The sequence below is a fragment of the Phaethon lepturus genome, unplaced genomic scaffold (assembly GCF_000687285.1).
Source record: "Phaethon lepturus isolate BGI_N335 unplaced genomic scaffold, ASM68728v1 scaffold46873, whole genome shotgun sequence".
Lineage (NCBI taxonomy): Eukaryota > Metazoa > Chordata > Aves > Phaethontiformes > Phaethontidae > Phaethon > Phaethon lepturus.
Window position 1 is genome coordinate 9,810 of NW_010527853.1, and position 1,992 is coordinate 11,801.

Genomic DNA, 1,992 nt, shown 5'->3' on the forward strand with positions numbered 1-1,992 from the left:
GCCCGTGGGGTTTTCTCCCCACACCAACATGGTGATTAGAGCACTAGCCCAGCACTGGAGCTCATTTTTCCCCCCAGGGTTTTCTTTAGCCTAATCGTCTTCTCTAACACAACCTGGCAACTTTTGATCTACCCTGTAGGGGAAATCCCTGAACTCTCTGCGCACTCTCTTCATCCTTGTTCTTCAGGCAAAAAAAAAAACCATAATGAAGAGGCCTATGGGAACGCGTGGGCTGCGTTCAGCGCAGTCTGGCTGGGGTTGCTCGGTGGCGTACAGCGGTGTTAGGCACCGCTCCGGCCCCGAGAGCAGCGAGGCTGCAACGAAGCAGGGTCCTGATGAGGGAGCCTTCGCCTTCTACTTAGAGGGGACAAGGCCCCTTCCAAGCTGCGGGAGATTCGCTGTGCAGCAGGTGCTCTACCAGCTTCGCTCTCCCAAATTCCCCTGCATGAAAAATGTTGCTTATTTGCGTTCTGGTATTGCTTTCCCGGGGTTAAATGCTCTCCCTCCTGCAGGTCTGCGTTTTTCTGCTTTTGGTGCAATCCCGGCCTGCCCTCTGCTGGTAAAATCCCAAAGCTAAGGAGGAGAAATCCTAAACCAGGGTCAGCATTTGGTTAAAAACTTGCCAATCGTGTTGAAAAATGGATGGTCTTTTATGGTGACCATCAGCGACTGAGATACCACTCAGACACTCGGTAGCAGAGCGGCTTGGGAGGCCCCTGGGTGAGGGGTCTCACACCAGTGTCATCGATGGGGATGGACTGGCGAGATGAAGGCTTTGAGAGACGTAACCTTTCCTCCAGGCACTGCTGAAGGTCTTGAGAGGGTCAGCTGGGAGGATCTCGGGCGCCACTGGTCACCAGGAGCAGCTGCACTCATGTGTTGAGGGTACCAAGAGCAGTGGGGTCCCTGGGGCAGTTTTGGGCCCTCATGGGCAGAGGATACCCCCAGCCCGTCAGTTTGTGTTGGGAGTGAAAAGGACCAAGGAGGACACAGGACTGTAGTTGTCTGCGTGGTGTCCCCTGGGAGGGGACACAAATGTCAATAAATATGTTTCAAATAAAATCCATTCTCAGCGTAGCCACAGCGGCTGCTTGCAGCCCAAGGGGTTTTATGTGGAAACACATTCTTCAAGCTCTGCTGTGTTTTGACTTTAGCTGTCAGAGCAGGAGCCACTCCGAACTCCTTCCACAGCAAGACACTTGTCTCAGACCAGCGTTTCCCAGCTGAGGAGATGCTGGGCTGCAGAGGACCAAGCTGCGAAACAGCAGCAGGCGCCAGGCGCGATCCCACCGGTGCGTACCAGTGCTGCCTCCCAGCACCACCAGCTGTTGGGAGGAAGATGATGAGCTCAGGAGGAGGACGATTTGTGTCTTTAGAAAACAACCTGGACTGAAAATATTGCAAAAATTACAATTTACTTTGCTAGTGTTACATTTTATTCTGCTACTCTCGGCTATTCCACTGTAATCAAGGGATAGGTATCATATTGCATTTTTATGATAACATCGTATCCCACTCTTAAAGCAAATTAAAGGCAACGTAATGTCGAATCTTAAAGTCACAGCAGACCAGCTACCAGGCTCTGTAGACATAGTCCCCTTAACAGGACATCCATGCTGCCTGAAGGTCACCGATGAATCACTGAATCCTGCGCTGCTGTGTCCTCACGCTCTGCTGAAGATGCTGGAAATAGATAATTACGAGTCTCCCTGCAGCTGAATCTCGTAAGCGTGAAGCTGTGGGACAGTGGAGCGGGGTGAATCCCTCTCTTGTTCCAGCGGCTTTCTTCTGCATTCGGAGTTGTTCAACCCTCGCCCTGGGAAGAGGGCCTGACAGCTCGCTTCCATGGGGAGATGTCGAAGACCTTTGGTCCTGCTCCAGGGTGGCCCATGATGTGAGCTGGCGCAGCGCCGGGGCTGCCACAGGAATTTGCACTTATTTGAGCAAAAATTATGCTCTGAAGAGGAGGAGGCTGTGGGAACGGCTCCAGCT